This window comes from Pinus tabuliformis, chromosome 7 (genome assembly GCF_031772625.1).
Source record: "Pinus tabuliformis cultivar Carrire ecotype Pingquan chromosome 7, CPIR1, whole genome shotgun sequence".
In the NCBI taxonomy this organism is placed as follows: Eukaryota; Viridiplantae; Streptophyta; class Pinopsida; order Pinales; family Pinaceae; genus Pinus; species Pinus tabuliformis.
This window is the reverse complement of record NC_142293.1, coordinates 777622579-777641629: the sequence shown is the minus strand read 5'-3', so window position 1 is coordinate 777641629 and position 19051 is coordinate 777622579. Positions and strand designations below refer to the sequence as shown.

Sequence of the window (19051 nt, the reverse complement as noted above, 5' to 3'; positions counted from 1 at the left end):
CGATAGTAGAGATTGGCAAATGGATTAACAGGTGGAGTTCTCCCTAGTTGAGAGGGAGTGTTAAAATTGGCAACTAGGGCCAAACTCCACATGGGTCATCTTATTTATGACAGCTAATATTTTTCTTGGATTCCTCTCTTTGAGAGGTGTAGGATTGATCTAATGATCATCCCATTATGACATGTACAAATGAAGTTATGAATTTATTTTGATTATGGACAAATTGTCAAGGTCGACCAGCAAACTCATGTAGGCTCAAAAGCCCAACAGTCGCATCTATTCATCCTCAACGTTAGCCTATAAATACATGGTGCCTCATCCTCATTTGGACATCACTCATCTCCACACATCGTTCTCTCCTCATCTAATTGGGTACGAATTTCTGAGCAACTTCTCTCTCCACATGTGCAAAGGAAAGGACATCAATTTTCTGTTTTGGATGTTGACCAGCGTCGACAAAATTCTAGGAATGGTTTGACCAGTGTTGACATGTTTGGCTGCATTTCTGTGAGTTAAATTTCTGTTTGGGCAGGCCGCATTTTTGGGCACATAAATCGAGGCAATTAGTATTGTTTGACCAGCGTTGACTGTGGTTAGGGCTAACGACAAGTTGACTGTTTGACCAGACTTTGACTGCGCAGAATTCGACTGTTTTGAGGGTTGTTTCATCTTGTTGTCTGGAGGCCAAAGTTGACTAAAGTTGACTAAATCTTTGAGGGTCAAATCTGCCCTATTGACCAACATTGACTTTTCTGGTTAGGGCTCTTTTGCTACTATTATAAATTATCAGAATTTGTAAATTGTACTCTCTCTGTTGAACTATTGAAGACTAAAAGAAGATTTGATCAAGGGTTCCCCACATTGATGTTTGTCCCTGGCTGGTGCCACATCTTGTGTCCTCTTGTCTTGGCTTGTCTTCTGCTGTTTATGTTTATGTTCTATTTGCATTTTACTATCATGTTGATGTGATTGCTAAACTGGATATTGATATTGGGCTAATAAAGAAATTGAAGTAAAATTGCTCTAAAGCATAGAACATACCATTATTGCCTAAAATTAACAGATCTCAAAAACCCAGAAAAGGTTTCACAAGAAATACCTCAATTAGATTGACTGACCAATAATTAAATATTTCTTAACTTAGGAAAACTAGTCAATTAAATTAGACTAATTGAGAAAAATCGATTTTGTTCTAGAGACTTCCAGAAAAGTCATTTGATGGGGTCAAGATGATCTTAGCCATCAATTGTGATTAGATCGTGGTCGTTGGTTTCTCAACAAGATATTATAATAGCAAGTTGATGTGGTTGGAGAGACACACGTGAGCAGTTCGACGTACCCAATTGAAGTGATTGAGCAAGGGTGCAATTGAAGCAAAGGGAGACACCGGCAGCAAGGGTTTTAGTAGTTATTTGGGAGGATAATTTTGGTGAATATTTCCATAGATTTTCTAGTATTCTAGTGACAGAAAAGGAGGTCAATTTTAAATTTAGAAGGAGGTCAAAATAGCAGTGCAAGTTAGCCAGTTTACCCAATGCATATAGTAGGAGCAGTATTTCCTCTTGCAGTTGCCAGAAAAATTGTTGGAGGTGCGAGTAGCTTTAGGAGGTAGAGGGAGGCAGTTCGACTTGCAGGAAAGTTATTCTAGAGGCTGTATGAATTTTAGCAGAACCGTAGTGCGCATTTCTAGTAGGTGGTGCAAATAGCCAAAAGGAGTGTGAGTTGCTTGGGAGAGGACAGATCAATTAGCAGAGGAGACTTTGTGTCTCCAAACCATTTTTGCAATGGAGATTATTTTGTCGGAAGCTTTGCCAATATTAGGCAAGTAGTTGTAATTTCTCAAATTGCTAAAGAATTAATATAAAACCCTCATTTGTTGCACTAGTCTTCCCCACATTGCGGTTTTTCTAGGGACGATTGTCCAAAAATATTGGTGTCTAATCTTATGTGTGTGCATTATTTTCTCAGTTCCAGTATTTAATTTTGTGAAGAATTGCAGCAGTGAATTTATTGTTATTTGTCGTAACATTGCTAAAGACAAATAAACTACATAATTTTGGAGACAAATATGTTGATTTGGGGTAGCATCGGATGTGCTCTAGAAACGAAATTTGGTGGAGATGTTGGGGCACATGAGATCTCCAATACCCAGAAAGGGTTTGGGCAGATTCTAAACAGTTCAAGAGATATTAAAATAATTAATATTTTTAGTGGAGTCCCTAAGTCCAAACTTAGGGAAATTAAAATATTAATGTGAATTAATATGAAATTGTGTTAGAATGGTCCAAAAGACATGGATCAAGCCAGATCTAATCTTAGCCATTGATTAGGGACATAATCTCGGTCGTTGATATGTCAACGAGAAAAGTATAAGAGGAGGCTTGAGGGTCACTTTGAGAGAACACCAAAGTGATCGGTCACTCTATTCTCTAGAGCGGGGATAGCTAAGAGAGATAGAATCAGTGATCGAAGTTGCCGCTGAAGAGCATTGAGTACAGAGAGACAAAGAGACGGAGATAGTGTCGGATGATCAGCGCAATAGCTGGGGAGAGTGACGCAGTAGCAGCCAAGGCTCACGCAGGGCCATGCAGAGGCAGTTGGGAGCTGCACAGAGCCTCAGAGAGGCCAACGTTGCTGACGCAAAGGGCCAGAAGGCTGACGCAAGGCCTCCTAAGGTTGACGCAGACCCATTCAGGGTGATGCAGGGCCAGCGCTGGGCAGAGAGGGGCTGACGCAGTCCAAAAAGGGCAGACGTTGGGGTTTCTGGGGAAGATTGGAGCTGAGGAGCTACCGGAAGGATTATTCGGGGTTTCAGCCGGGAAATTTGTCTCAAACTGAGAGGTATTACTGCCAAGGAAATTCTCTGTTGGGTAGGCCGGATTTGGCACCCAGATTGTACTCTGATATTGCTTAATAAGAAAACCCTCAGATAGTTGCACCGGTTTTCCCACATTGGGTTTTTCCGGGGACATTGGTCCAAAAATAATGGTGTCATTTGGTGTGATTGTTTCTGTTTCCTTCAGTTGTTGATCTGTAATATGTTGAGCATGCACTAGTGTTTATTTTCAGTATTTACATTGTAAATAACTTGTTAAGTAACAGAACAAGTAGGTAGGAATAAATCAGATAAAGTGCATGGAGGGTTTCTAACTGGTAGACTTAGAAACTTCAACAAAATATCCAGTTACGCATTCATGGAAATTTCACATGGTATCAAAGTTGATTTAGCGCAGAGGGTTTGCCGCAAAAGGTTTTGTAGGAGTAAATCAGTGTAGGGCCAGGAAGAGAAAGCACATGGAGTTTTATAGCCCAGTTTATTAATTTCTCTAGTGTATTTGAGTTCTCGGATTTTCCTGATGTGCTCGTAGAAGGATTGAGAGATCATGACAGTTTGGATTTGTCTTCCAAGTTGGAGGATGAAGTTTATCTCATAGCTTGCCCCTCTAGCTTCATGTCCACAAGTGTTTGGTACATAGACGGTGGAGCCAATGTTGCACGAAGCGGGGACGCAGAAGCATCATTTTCCAAAAATCTAGGAAGCGAAGCGTCTGTGGAAGCATCTACTATATATATATATATATATATATATATATATAAATATTTTTTTGCTTTTATACTCAAAACAAACATCCCAAATACCAAATTAGTTGTAGAAGACATGAAAACATGCATATTTTTGCATAAATCAAGATAGATATAACATCCATTGTACATTAATGATTAATTATTCGAGCATCAACCATTTAGATGCATCAACCCTCTAGAATCTAGATTCTTCTCCTTTTGTCTAGCCTTTGCCTCTACCTCGATTGTCTAGGGATATTAGTCAACATTGCCCAATTTTGATCAAACTACCTAATTCAAGACTTAAAATATGGTAGAAAAAGCTTAACATGCTTGATCGATGATTTTGACTTGATTGAAAGGTAATTTTTTGCTAAGGGCGTGCCGCGTGACAAAGGAGTTCAACAATTAACACCACCAACACTAGGGTACATATAGGGCTTGGTGCTCTTGATTAAATGCTAATCGCATGCCTTCATACTTGATATAATCTAATGAAATGCCACAATCCCATTTATCCTAAATTTCTGAAAACTGTTAGTCTGCTAAATTTTGAATAGGATATGAAATTCTATTTTCTCCATGTGAAGTCCAATGAGGTTGGAACCACTCTCAAACATCCTGAGTCATTTCATGGTAATGCTAAAAATTTAAATAAAAGGATGAAAATAAAAAATAAAGGAGAATGTCACTTTTACTTTAAGAATTTAACATTACCATGAGGGAGCATTTGCTATATATATATTTCTTTTCTTTTTTTGCCTTCATTCCTCACCCTAACCCAAGGTGGACCCACCCCAACAAGCAAACTCACTTAAAATTAAAAAAAAAAAATTGAAAAGAAACGATTTTCTAGACGCTTTTCTGGAGTCGTACGAAAGCGTACAGGAAGTGTACGCTTCGCCCTCCGAAGCGCCATGCTTCGTACTGCCGAAGCGCCTTATGAAGCGCGCTTCAGAGGAAAGCTTCCGAAATTTCCAGGAAGCGTCCAAAACAGGCGGAAGCACGTGTAATGTTCCTAATTAGCCTTAGCTAATTGGAATATTCGATTTTGCCAAATTTTGCCTTCTATAGTTATTTTGTAAATAAAAAAGTGAAAAAGGGGGATATAACTCACTTTTAGAATAAAAAGTCACTTCCTAGTAGCACAACATTGTGACTTAGAGGGGGAGCCAAGGGAGCCAAGGGGGACGCAGAAATGGAGCCCAGGCAGACACATGGAGGGACTGCGCAGGAGGGGAGGAACACGTGGCAAAAGGGGAATCACACAGGAGGAGGTGAGCCTTGGGATTGAGAGAGGCAGAAGCTATAAAAGAGAGAGGAGCCCCCTCATTTTGATCATTCAGTTATGTGCATTTGTGATAGTCATTTTGGCTTAGAGCACGCTGGCTGTTTAGCTAGTCTACAACATTGTTTAGTGCATTAAGTGTCTCTGTTTGGAGATCTCACCCATAGCTATGGGGGACTTCGAGTGCCTGCTCGGGTAAGTTATTTTCGTTGGCATTTCAGCAGCAATATCTTCAGCATTTTAGCAGCAGTTTTATTAGTATTCTAGAGGGTTACGCAGTACTGGGAGAGGGACGCAGTTCTTTTTGGGAGCAATTCTGGACTGAGGGTTTGTGAAGGTTTTGAGCAGAGGGATTGATCAAGAGATCAGCTCTTGCATATTGGAGGAGTTTGGCAGAGTTCTGGGCCGAGTTTCGTAGGGTTTTATTCAGCGGCAGCGCAGAGCAGTGAGGAACTGCGCAGAACCCCAAGGGGGTGATTTTCAGGGGCCAGCCATTCCACGAGAGATTTCTGGGTTTTTCTGGGTTTCTCGAGTAGAGTATGATTGCAAAGTTTCAGCTTTTTCTGAGGAGGGGAGCAGCCCCAAATCCTCATTTGATTTCTAGCAGCACAGCAGTTTCCCAACAGCTTGGACGCAGATCAAAGAGGGGCCATTCCTTTGCTATTCTGAGTGTATTTCTTCGCTTGTCTAGTGCAAGTAGAGGTGCCATCTTCCTGATCACCTCCTGTACTCATTTTATTACTCAGTGTAATAAAATGGCTTAGCATTCTCTTTGCATTTCTTGTGTATCTGCTTATGTTTCATTTGATATATATCGTATCATTGTTATTTGTATCTCTTTGAGCATTCTCGGCTATTATACCACTTGTATGTTTTTATTATACTCTTAAACAGAGCCTGTAAAGGGCTAGGTAGCCTCCAGATCTCGTCCTCTTTTTAGAGGCGACATATCTGGTAAACGCCCTCCCAGTCCATCTCTGGTTGGAGTTTGCTTGTGTTTGGGGTATATTCCTGATAAGGGACATTACAGTGGTATTAGAGCATAGATCTAGCTCAGCCTGTGGAGCTAGCAATCTATGACACTAGGGGAAAAACCCTATATCTGTTACAGAGGTCGGAGATAAAGAGACATTGGGCGTAGGTTGGAGAATACCTACGGAGAGGGAGACTGTGTTCCAGTTGTGGACGCAGAACAGAGGGAGCCTGTGGTGGACGCAGAACAGAGGAAGCTTGTGGTGGACGCAAAGCAGGAGGCTCCAATGGCAAATGATGACGAGAAGAGATTTGTGGATATGCTCCTCAAATCAGTGCAGGATCTATCGAGGCAGATTGAGGTGATGGGGCAGAGATTCACGACAGTAGAGGACAGACAGCAGGAGAGCCCACAGGTTTTCCAGGTTGGTGAGGGATCAGGTGCATCCCACCATTTGCCAGAGCAGCGTGATACTGCGCAGCAGGTGGCCTCACATGCCCCTACACGCTCTACCATGCCCACTTTCTTAAGAGCAGACACGGGGGCCATAGCCCAGCAGGAGGCAGAGCCTGGACACATGGGTGATTATTTTGCAGAGTACCAGGCCTATGGGCAGGAGTTCAGGGAAGCCCTCTCATTCCGTGATTTTGTTCAGCTCCAGCGGGATAGTAGACCCCGCGACCATCACAGAGGGTACCGGCATTATCATGATGGTGACACCCACCGTGCAGCGAGTAGATTCCACTTGCCTACGTTTGATGGTTCGACAAACAGTTTGGCAAAGTCTTGGGTGGAGAAGCTGAACATTTATTTCCAGCTTAACCAGATGTCGGAGACAAAGGCCATCAAGGTGGCAACATTGCATTTGGATGGTGAGCAGAGGATTGGTGGTTTCATGGGATGGTTACACTAGGACACTCCATGGTGACAACATATGCCGAGTTCACGAGGAGGTTGATGGAGCGATTTGATCGGAGGGATCCGGAGCAGCATTTTGTTGAGCTGACGAGGCTCAAACAAACAGGGACCCAGAGACCTACATTGCCGATTTCTTGAGGGTCTCGGTGATGGTGACAGATCTATCCACAGCACGGAGGATCTATATGTATGTTGAGGGGATAGCAGAGCCACTTCGGGGTCTTGTCAGATCCGCTAAACCAACCACCCTTCAGGATGCTATCAGCAGGACCCGAGAATCCAGGACGAGTGCAGATTGACGATGATGTCAAGAGGGAGCCGAAGAAGAAGCGGTTGTGCTTCACATGTCAGGAGCCATGGGCACCAGGACATAGATGTGCTGCTATTAAGGCACATTTCATTGAGGTTTTCTCCAAGAGCAGTGGAGAGGAGGATGACGAGGATGGTGTGGAGGCAAGAGATAGCCATGACATGCAGGGACCTTTGCCACCTCCACCGCCAGCAGCAAGTGGTGCATCTTTTGCACCCACCAGAGGGGCCCTTGCAGCATTGCGACGAGTTCCCAAGTATCTGACACTACGCGTACGAGGGACGGTACGTGGCCAGCAAGTGTCAATTTTGGTTGACAGTGGGGCGACCCACAACTTCATCAATGCACAGATGGTTGAGCGGAGAGGCATACAGACAGAGAGCTTTGATGGGTTTTCAGTTTTGGTCCCAGGAGATCAGACCATGGTGTGTGCACGTTATGTACCAGAGTTATCTGTGACAATGGGCACTTACACATTGACTGACCACTTTTTCGTGGTTGACATTCCGGACACCAACATGATACTGGGTGTTCAATGGCTCATCACTCTAGGGAAGTTCACGACAGATTGGAAGACCCTAGAGATGGAGTGGGATGATGAGAAGACAGGGAGGCATGAGAAGATACAGGGAAAGCATACATATCTGCCTCAAACTGTTTCGGCTCATCGGATGGAGGCAGTCTTCCGGAAGGGAGACATAGAGTGGGCAGTAGAGCTGCGTGCATCAGAGGCAGGGACTACAGGGCAAACAGTGCACCCAAAGATACAGCCCATCCTTGATCGGTATGCCATAGTATTTGGGGAGATTCTGCCGGGTCAACCACCGGACCGAGGGTTTGAGCACACTATTGAGCTTGAGCAAGGCATACAAGCAGTGATTACTACCCCCTATAGGCATCCCAAATCCTATCGAGATGAGATAGAGCCGGCTATCCAAGAGTTGCTGGCTCTTGGGCACATTCGACCAAGCACGAGTCCTTTTACTTCTTCCGTGGTGTTGGTGAACATTGAGGATGTGCATCGATTATAGGGCCCTGAACAAGAAGACCCTGAAGAACAGGTACCCCATACCCAGGATCGATGAGTTGATGGACGAGTTGAGAGGAGCACGGTTCTTCTCAAAGATTGATTTGAGATCTGGGTACCATCAGATTCGCGTGAGGGAACAGGACATTCCCAAGACCGCCTTCAGGTGTCACTATGGGCACGTTGAGTTTTTGGTGATGCCCTTCGGGCTAACCAACGCCCCAGCTACATTCCAGTCTTGCATGAATCACATCTTCCGTAGTCACTTGAGGAAGTTTGTGTTGGTGTTCTCTGATGATATTCTCATTTACAGCAAGACATGGGAGGAGCATCTCCAGCATATTGAGATAGTGTTGCGTATCTTATAGGAGCAGCAGTTCTATGCCAAACTCTCCAAGTGTGAGTTTGGGTTGACGGAGATGTTGTATCTGGGACACATCATAGGGGTGGACAGAGTGAGAGTCCACGAGGAGAAGATCAGGGCCATCAGAGAATGGCCAAAGCCGAGAAACGTGACTGAACTTCGAGGGTTCATTGGTATTTGTACTTACTACCAGAAGTTCGTCAAAGGTTTCTCACAGCTTGTTGCACCCCTGACAGATTTGACGAGGAAGGGGGCATTCAATTGGTCAGATACAGCGCAGCGAGCCTTCGACAGGCTCAAGGAAGTTATGAGCAGATGCCCAGTGCTTGCATTGCCAGATTTTACGCAGCCATTTGTCCTGGAGTGTGATGCGTTGAGAGAGGGGATCGGCGCAGTATTGATGTAGGCAGGTCACCCTATAACCTTTGAGCGCCGGAAGCTCCTTCCAGACGAGAGGTTGTATTCTATATACGACAAGGAGATGTCGGTCATCATGCATGCACTGGCTAAGTACCGGCAGTATTTGGTGGGTAACAGGTTCAGGGTGAGGACTGATCACAACAGCCTCAGGTTCTTTTTGGAGCAGAAGCAGCTACAGGAGAGGCAGCAGAAATGGATCAGTAAGATCCAAGCATACGACTTTGACATTGAGTATGTCAAGGGGAAGAACAACGTGGTAGCAGATGCCCTTTCACGTAAACCAGCTACGTTGTCTCTTATAAGCTTGGATACAGATTGGATAGCTTGACTCCTAGTAGAGTACTCCAAGGACAGGTTTGCATGTGAGGTTCTGGATGGACAGGTGGCAAATGACAGGTACAGGGTGATCGATAAGGTCATCTATTACAAGGATCGGATCTTCTTGACTGAGGGGTCTCAGCTCAAGAAGAAGATACTCTAGGCTTCACATGATTCACCATTGGCAGGCCATCAAGGGTTTACCAAAACCTACAAGGCCATTAGAGAGAGGTTCTCCTGGAAGGGCCTCAAGGAGGACGTACTCCAGCATATCAGGGAGTGCGATGTTTGCCAGAGGAACAAGGGAGAGATGAGCCATCCCGCAGGTTTATTGCAGCCTCTTCCCATTCCGGAGGGGAAATGGGAGAGCATTTTGATGGACTCCATCACAGGATTGCCCACGGTATAGGGCAAGGATTGTATCTTTGTCGTCGTTGACCGACTAACAAAGTACATGCATTTCTTTGCCATATCCGCACACTACACAGCAGCATAGGTGGCCGAGCTATTCTTCAGGGAGATCTTCAGGCTACATGGTCTTCCTAAGACCATTGTCAGTGACAGGGACAACCGTTTCATGGGCGGGTTTTGGCAGGAGCTTTTCCGATTGGTGGGGACAGAGTTGACATCGAGTACCAGTTATCACCCACAGACGGATGGGCAGACAGAGATAGTTAACAAGTGGCTGGAGGGCTACTTGCGTAACTATGTCAGTGGGCAGCAGCGAGCATGGCTGAAGTGGCTGCATCTGGGGGAATACTGCTACAATACTTCACATCACATGTCCATTGGTATGTCACCATTCTATGCCTTATATGGGTATCATCCTCTATCTTTTGTTGACGTGATGTTTGGTGACAGCAGCGCTCCTAGAGCCAAGATTTGGATCCAAGAGATTCAGGATATCCTCCGAGCTCTCAGGGATAACATGGCTGTAGCACAAAACCAGCAGAAGTTGTATGCCGACGGGGGTCGAGTGGACAGGCAGTTCGAGGTAGGGGACATGGTCTACCTACGATTACAGCCATACCGACAGTCGTCACTGAAGCAGAAGGGGGCTGAAAAGCGCAAGCCCCGCTTCTATGGGCCATAGAGGGTGATACGCATGATTGGACAGGTTGCATATGAGTTGGAGCTGCCCCAAGGCAGCAAGATTCATCATAACATTTTTCATGTATCATGCCTGAAAAAGGCATTGGGGCAACAAGTGACAATGACAGATGAGCTACCACCCATGGATGATGAGGGGCATTTGGTATTGCAGCCGGAGGCTATCATTGACACCAGGGAGAGGCAGCGGCGGCGCAGGACGGTCCGGGAATTCTTGGTGAGGTGGAAGAATTTGCCGGATGAGGATGCCACTTGGGAAAGTGAGAAGATCTTACAACATCCATCACTTCAGTTGCTTGAGGACAAGCAACATTTTGCCGAGGGGACTGTAATATTCCTAATTAGCCTTAGCTAATTGGAATATTCGATTTTGCCAAATTTTGCCTTCTATAGTTATTTTGTAAATAAAAAAGTGAGAAAGGGGGATATAACTCACTTTTAGAATAAAAAGTCACTTCCTAGTAGCACAACGTTGTGACTTAAAGGGGGAGCCAAGGGGGCCAAGGGGGACGCAGAAATGGAGCCCACGCAGACACATGGAGGGACTGCGCAGGAGGGGAGGAACACGTGGCAAAAGGGGAATCACGCAGGAGGAGGTGAGCCTTGGGATTGAGAGAAGCAGAAGTTATAAAAGAGAGAGGAGACCCCTCATTTTGATCATTCAGTTATGTGCATTTGTGATAGTCGTTTTGGCTTAGAGAAAGCTAGCTGTTTAGCTAGTCTGTAGCACTGTTTAGTGCATTGAGTGTCTCCGTTTGGAGATCTCACCCTTAGCCCCGGGGGACTTCGAGTGCCTGCTCGGGTAAGGTATTTTTGTTGGCATTTCAGCAATAGTATCTTCAGCATTTTAGCAGCAATTTTATCAATATTCTGTAGGGCTGCGCAGTACTGGGAGAGGGATGCAGTTTTATTTGGGAGCAGTTCTGGACTGAGGGTTTGTGAAGGTTTTGAGCCGAGGGATTGATCAAGAGATCAACTCTTGCATATTGGAGGAGTTTGGCAGAGTTCTAGGTTGAGTTTCGGAGGGTTTTATTCAGTGGCAGCGCAGAGCAGTGAGGAACTGCGCAGAACCCCAAGGGGGTGATTTTCGGGGTTCGGCCATTCCACAAGAGCTTTCTGGGTTTTTCTGGGTTTCTTGAGTAGAGTATGATTGCAGAGTTTCAGCTTTTTCTGAGGAGGGGAGCAGCCCCAAATCCCCATTTGATTTCTAGCAGCAGCAGCAGCACAGCAGTTTCCCAGCAACTTGGACGCAGATCAGAAAGGGGCCATTCCTTTGCTATTCTGAGTGTATTTCTTCGCTTGCCTAGTGCAAGTAGAGGTGCCATCTTCCTGATCACCTCCTGTACTCATTTTATTACTCAGTATAATAAAATGGCTTAGCATTCTCTCTGCATTTCTTGCGTATCTGCTTATGGTTCATTTGATATATATCGTATCATTGTTATTTGTATCTCTTTGAGCATTCTCGACTATTATACCACTTGTGTGTTTTTATTATACTCTTAAACAAAGCTTGGAAAGGGCCAGGTAGCCTCCGGATCTCATCCTCTTTTTAGAGGCGACATATCTGGTAAATTCCCTCCCAGTCCATCTCCGGTTGGAGTTTGCTTGTGTTTGGGGTATATTCTTGATAAGGGATATTACAGCGCGCTTCCGGGGACGCTTCCTGGACGCATCCGCACAAGACGCGCTTCGGGCCTTGGAATCGGGGGGGACGCTTCCTGCAACATTGGGTGGAGCATCAGCACATATGACGGGTGTTAGAGACTACTTCCCAGCTACAAGGAGGAGGAGATGGACTTCTGAATATAGATGGGAAACAAAACAAAGTGTAATTCAGTTGGGAGAGGTACCATCCGTATTCGGAGAAAGTTAGGCAAGAACACTAATGTTACAAATGTGTTGCATGTACCAGGTTTGGGCATGAACCTGATTTCAGTTTCTGCACTATAGGATAAGGGATACGATGTCTACTTCGTAGGGGAGATGTTCATTAAACACCAGAGTTGGAAAAAGGTGAAGCAGATTGGAGTTCGAAGAAACAAGCTTTATAGGTTGCAGCTTGATTCTCCAAAGGCACTTGTTAGCAGCAGCAGTAGTAGTGCTAGAAACTTGGGAGAGTTGTGGCATAGGAGAATGGGACATTTACACCATGAAGCATTTAGGATGCTCAAGGAGACTTCAATTGGTGTTCCAGAATTAAGCATGTAACATGATGATGTGTGTGGGGATGCGTACTTAGGAAGTTCGCTAAGGCAACTTTCCCAAGAAGTGACAGTAGAGCAAATGGTGTGTTGCAACTTGTACATTCAGAAATTTGTGGTCTGATGTCCACCAGATCTCTCAGAGGATACGAGTATTTTGTAACCTTCATAGATGACTACTCTAGGAAGACTTGGATCTACTTTTTGAAGACGAAGGATGAAGTCTTCAGTCGCTTCCAAGAGTTTAAGGCTCTTGTGGAGAACATGACAAGAAAAAGAATCAAGGTGCTTCGTACAGAAAATGGAGAGTACACGGATAGTGACTTCACGGGGTTCTATGTGAAGGAGGGCATCAAGAGAGAGTGGATAGCTCCATACAATCCACAGTAGAATGGAGTAGCGGAGCAGAAGAACAAAATGATTGTTGGGGCAGCAAAAGCTATGTTGTATGACCAGGATATACACAAGTTTCTATGGGAAGAGGCATGTAGCACAGCAGTGTAAATACATAACAGGGTTCCTCACAGAGTGTTGAGGAAGATGACACCTGAGGAGGTCTTCACATGGAAGAAACCAGAGGTTGATCACTTGAAAATATTTGGTAGCATAGCATATTGTCATGTGTCGGATGGCAAATGAACCAAACTTGATCAGACTGCAAAGAACGGATATTTTGTTGGCTACGGTGAAACGTTCAAGGCATACAAGATCTATGTTTTGAGCAGCAGCAGGATCATTTTGAGACAAGACGTGAAGTTTCAGGAGGAGAAAGCCTTCAGGGGATCTCACGAGTTGCCAACAAGTGATCAGAGTGAGCCAACAAAAGCTCCAAGGGTTGAGCAACAGCAACAGGGACAGTCGCAAGGCCAACAGAGCACGACTTTAGTTACTAGTATGAGCACTAGCTCGGGTGCAGGTGATCCTACGAGTTCACCGCAGATGGAGCTGCATGGGCGGCAAGAGGAGTTGGAAGCTCAACCCACCACCAATGGTAGAACCAGTAGAGAAGTTCGTCAGACATTGAAGGATGCGCAGGAGTTTGTGGGAACTCCTAGGATGGGCAAGAGGGAGCGTAAACAGCTAGACAAGTACAAGGCATTGGTGACAGAGGTTGTTGACAGGGAACCTTCCAATTATGAGGAGGTTGCACAGCATCAGGTGTGGCAGGATGTCATGGTGGAGGAGTACAACTCCATCATTATGGGAGGTCGTTCCTAGACCAATCGACAAGGCAGTGGTTGGCTCCAGATGGATCTACAAGATCAAGTATGCTGCAGATAGCAGTGTAGAGAAGTACAAGGCTAGGTTCGTGGCCAAGGGGTATGTGCATAAGGAAGGGATTGATTATGAGGAGTCCTTCGCACCAGTGACCAGATATACTTCTATCTGAGTAGTGATATCTCAAGCAGTGCAGATGGGATGGCAAATGAACATCAAGACAACATTCTTGAATAGTGTGATAGAGTAGAAGGTGTATATCGAACAAGCAAAGGGCTTTGAGATGCATGAAAGAGGAACACACTTGTGTAGGTTGAAGAGAGCACTATACAGGCTCAAACAAGCTCCCAAGGCATGGTATGGTCAAATAGATAGCTACTTGCAACAGATAAGCGTCTTGAAGAGCGAAGCAGATTCCAACCTCTACTATCTGATGGTAGGGAGTGAGCCACTCTCCCTAGTTTTGTATGTGGGTGATCTCTTCTTGACAGAGTCATCAGGGCTCATAGAGGACTACAAGAGGGACCTAGCAGCAGAATTTGAGATGAAGGATTTGGGACTGATGCACTACTTTCTAGGCCTGGAGGTATGGCAAAAGGGTGAGGAGATCTTCCTTGGTCAAGGGAGATATGCTATGGAGATCCTAAAGAGGTTCAGGATGCAAGACTGTAGACCCATGTCCATGCTTATGATTACTAATTGGAGGAAGATAGATGCATCGGAGGATGCAGATGTGGACCCAACCTTGAATAGGTAGTTCATCAGGTCACTCATGTATATGTTCAACACAAGGCCAAACATTTGTTTCGCAGTCAACACTCTCAGTCAGTTCATGGTGGAACCAAAGAGGGGGCATTAGACAGTGGTGAGACGTATTTTGAGGTACTTGTGCGACACAATCGAGTATGGTTTGAGGTATACTCGTGGTGATGGTGTCAGTTTATGTGGGGTATGCAGATGCAAACTACGCAGACAGTTCAATGGATAGGAAAAGCACCTCAGGGTGTTGCTTCAATATTGGATCAGGGGTTGTCTCTTGGTGCAGTAGGAAGCAGAAGTTTGTGGCACTGAGTTCTATAGAGGCAGAATACATGGCAGCAAGCATGGCCACATGCAAAACTATTTGGCTTCAAAAGCTGCTAGTGGGTTTATTTGGTCAGCAGATGGATTCGACCAGTATCTACTGTGATAATCAGAGTTGCATCAAGCTCTCTGAGAATTCAGTGTTTCATGATAGGTCAAGTATATTGACATAAGGTACCACTTCATCAGAGATTGTGTGCAACGTGGATTAGCTCGGCTACAACATGTTCCACAGATCAACAGGTTGCAGATATACTCACAAAGGCCTTGGGTAAGGCAAAGTTTGTCTACTTCAGGGATAAGTTGGGAGTAGTGGAGAACACCTCGCTAAGAGGGAGTGTTAGTTTTTGGTAGCATCGGACAGATGTTCTAGTCTCGACTCTCTATGGTGTCTAAGAAGCTAAGGAACACGAGATCTCCAAAACCCAGAAAAGAATTCGCAAGAAATTCCTTAGAAACACCTCAATTACATTAGTTGACCAATAATTAAATATTTCATAAGTCTAACTTAGGAAAATTGGTTAATTAAATCAAATTAATTGAGAAATTTTGATTTTTCTCCAGAGACTTCCGGAAAAGTCATTTGATGGGATCAAGGTGATCTTAGCCATCGATTATGATTAGATCATGGTTGTTGGTTCTTCAATGAGAGATTATAAAAGCAAGTCGATGGGGTTGGAGAGACACACTTGAGCAATTCGACTTACCTAGTTGCAATCATTGAGCAAGGGCACAGTTGAAGCAGGGGGAGACACTGGCATCAAGGGTTTCAGCAAATATTTGGGAGGAGAATTCCGGAGAAGATTTCCACAGATTTTCCAATATTCCAGTGATAGGAATGGAGGTCGATTTTATCTGCAGAAGGAGGCCAAAATAGTAGTGCAAGCTAGCCACTTTACCCAGTTCCTGTAGCAGGAGCAATATTTCCATTTCCAGTCACTGGAAGAATTGTCAGAGGAGGTGCAAGTAGCTTCAAGGGGCAGAGGGAGCCAACTCGACTTGTAGGAAAGTGATTCTAGAGGCTGTACGAATTTCCCGTAGTTGCAGTGCGCATTTCTAGCAGGCAGTGCGAATAGGAAGGAGTGCGAGTTGCTTGGGAGAGGCCAGATCAATTTAAAGTGGAGACTTTGTGTCTCTAGACTATTTTGCCAGTGGAGATTAATATTTGTCGGAAGCTTTGCCAGTATCAGGCAAGCAATTATAATTTCTCAAATTGCTGAAGAATTAATATAAAGTCCTCATCTGTTGCGCTACTTTCCCCACATTGGGTTTTTCCAGGGACAATTGTCCAAAAATATTGGTGTCCAATCTTATGTGTGCATTATTTTCTCAGTTCCATTATTTAATTTTGTGAAGAATTGTAGTAGTGAATTTGTCGTTATTTGTCATAATATTTCTGAAGACAAATAAACTACATAAGTTAGGAGATAAATATCTAGTCACTGCATTCGTGGAAATTTCATAGAGTTTTACGAGGTCTGACTAGGATCGCTTGCCATTTTTCATGATCAAGATCAATTCCACACAGTTCAATCTTGGTTCTGCTGCATTCCGATGATTTCTGTAAAATGGAGTTATTAATGGACATCTTTTAATTAATTATTACACTTAAGGTGTTGTTTCAGGTTGATTAGTTGGAGAAACACCTTAGTGTAATAGCTCATTGGAATCGGGACGAAAAGATCTACAACACAGAATGATGAAAAGGGGTTTGAGGAGGCCAGTGTGATCATGGTGGTAGTTTAAGCATTTTTTGGAGATAGACAGTGAGACTTTAAATTAATAATTAAAAAAATCACTTATTAAATAAAAGGAGAAAAAGAGTTTTTATCTAATGGGTAAATAAAAAGGGGCAAAAGCCACTTGGAGAAAAGGAGGAAAATGCACTAAGTGGCTTATTAATAAAATAATAAAAAGAGACTTCTAGAAGATTGCAGAAGATTCAGTGAAACCTTATAAAAAGGGAGAGAAGGTTATTTCTCAACCATTAGGGTTTATGATTATTTCATGATAATTGATTGGGGCTCAGGTGAGTCTAGCTTGAGGATTTCAAGCAAAGCTCTCTAACTAGTTTCAGTGGGCATCCATTGCCACCCTAGCAGGTTCTTAGCTAATTCCGGTGGACTTTGAGTGCCACCCTAGTTGGCTTGCGGGAAAATCATACAAGTTTTCCCTTTGTGCTTCAATTGCGGGTTATTTGGGAGACATTTCTTTGGTGGGACGAATTGGTTATTATTGCCGAAGTTGGAGATTAGATACGAAGATATTTGTCGGAGCACAGTTTATTTGTTGGGCTGAGTTTATTTTCCAAAGCCCATTTATTTGTTGGTGCCAAATTTATCTGTTGGGGCCGAATATATTTGTTGGGCCAAGTTTATTTGCCAGAGCTCAGTTTATTTGCTGGTGCTGAATTTATCTAAATTTATTGGGCTGAGTTTATTTGTCAAAGCCCAGTTAATTTGCTGGGGCCAATTTTGTGTTTAATTGTTGGAGCCAAATTTATTGCTGAGGTTGAGTTTGCTGAAGCCGAGTTATCTTTGCAGAGATGCCGAGTTTATTGTTTTGGACCTTTGGTCTGAATTGTCTGTTCAGGTGGAGGCCAAATTCACCATTCTAGAAGGGCTAAGTAGTTGACTACATAAGTGCCGCATTGAATAAGTTATTTGCTGGAGTTGTATTATAGGTTCTCAGATTAATATTCTTCGTGTAAATATCTTGATCAAATTAATAAAAGTCTGGTTGTGCCTTAAAATATTTCTGCTGCAAGTGTTTATTTGTTTTGAGTATAAAGTGTTCGAAGAAAAGCTCGCACACAAAGTGTTTGTCAAAATTCCTAAAAGAGAGAATTTAATATTTTTGCAAGTTGTGCTAGCATATTTCAGATACGGGATATTACAGATTTATTGTAAATGAGTTAATTTGAAACCAAACTTTAATTCCATAATATTAAATAATTGGTAGTTCTAGCATTTATGATATTACACATTGTAAAAGGCCATATGGCCAAATGCATATTACTCAGTTAATTAAGGGCTCGTTAACACCCAAAATTGCACCCATGCAATTCTTGTGTTAACTTCCAGATTTGTTCATCAAGCTAGCTCAACAGGGGCAATCCTTCACAGCATTGTTGGTAAAGCAGTTCCCAACCATTCCTTTCAGAGATCAGTTTGCACATGGGGTTCATTTCCAATTTTGCGGTTGAGATTCAGAGGTGATCTAGGGTACATTCAAGGTTTTTTTGGCTCATATTGAATTTGTTGTCAATTTGCATGTTACTTTCAGACACTGCCATTTTTATCTGGTAGTGTTAGAAGGCCTGAATGGAAAATCAAATGGCATATACTTGTTCGTTGGAGGCATGCAAGTTGAATGAACCTATTTTTGTTTGCATGCATGATGGTGTTGTTTTTAGTCGTGCCTATTTTGAGACATGTTTTTTGTACTAAGTATTGCCATAGGGGTTATTTTGGCATTCTGGGGTTCCTACTTTTAAGGAGGGGTCACTGCTATTTTTAGCAGTACATGGCACCCACGAGGAAATGACTAGTCAAAGAGATGCACCATGTGTCAAGGTGTGCAAAACAATCATTTCCCTAATTATAGTTTGATATGCATGAGGGCATTGGCATGTGCCTTGGTACAGACAAAGAAAAAATAAACGATAAATTTAATAGTGTATCTCGCCCAAGATATCTTTGGAAAAGATTTTGCCTTATCCATACAAGCAACAGTTCAGCTGGAGATTACTTATGGAAAGAGAATATTTTCTTACGCACAAGGAGGACAAATTAGTTAAGGTGGACACATGCAGCCTATTTTGAACTGAACCTTATCTATTCAGTGCCAGTCAAGTGCACCTTGCATGAGAGACTACTTCAACTCCAATTCAGTTACCAATAAAATTTTAAACATGCATGTTCTACATAACTCAATAACAATAGCACTTCTTAAAAAATAGGTTCCATAGGCCTTGTCTGAGAGGAGATTAAAACCCAGGGAAAAGAAAGCATAGATATATGCTACAAGAACCTACCAAACATTGGAGTCAAAAATGTTATTACCATTCTTCCCTAATAAAAAGCATATGACATAGTTATTCAGCACAGAGTACATAGATAATATTTGTTATGGTCTGAATGTCAAACCAAAGAGTGAATATTTTATTTTTGAAGAATTGATTCCACATGGTCACCAATTGGGACAAAGGATGTCTGGACTCCATACATACCCAAAGCCATCGAGAGAAGTTTG

At 43.5% G+C, this 19051-nt stretch overlaps 1 protein-coding gene across 2 annotated transcripts in view; it reads right to left on the bottom strand.

The window, feature by feature from the left end:
- The window catches only part of ALA2 (aminophospholipid ATPase 2), a 426245-nt gene that overhangs the window by 271868 nt on the left and 135326 nt on the right, over nucleotides 1-19051 (bottom strand). The window lies entirely within an intron of this gene.